The following is a 407-nucleotide window of genomic DNA, read 5'->3' on the forward strand; positions in this document are numbered from 1 at the left end:
GTAACTTCTAGTGTCTGTATAGTTAGGTGGCTGCTGACTGATGCAGTAGTGCGGACTCCTGTCTGAACCTGACAAGAGAAGATTGGACCAGACCAGATGATTTGAATACCGAAGAGGAATATCAGGTGAGAAAAATCCCAATTTTGGATTTTACCTACAACTATTTAGTATTATTTGAGACAATTGTGTAACTTCTAATGTCTGTATAGTTAGGTGGCTGCTGACTGATGCAGTAGTGGGGACTCCTGTCTGAAGCTGACAACAGTGGATTGGACCAGACCAGATGATTTGAAGACTCAAATGGAATACCAGGCGAGAAAAATCCCAATTCTGGATTTTACTTACCATTTACTTGGTATTATTTTAGACAAGTGTGTGACTTCTAATGTCTGTATAGTTAGGTGGCT

This window comes from Branchiostoma belcheri, unplaced genomic scaffold, assembly GCF_001625305.1.
Source record: "Branchiostoma belcheri isolate BF01 breed outbred unplaced genomic scaffold, Haploidv18h27 scaffold131, whole genome shotgun sequence".
NCBI classification, from domain to species: Eukaryota; Metazoa; Chordata; class Leptocardii; order Amphioxiformes; family Branchiostomatidae; genus Branchiostoma; species Branchiostoma belcheri.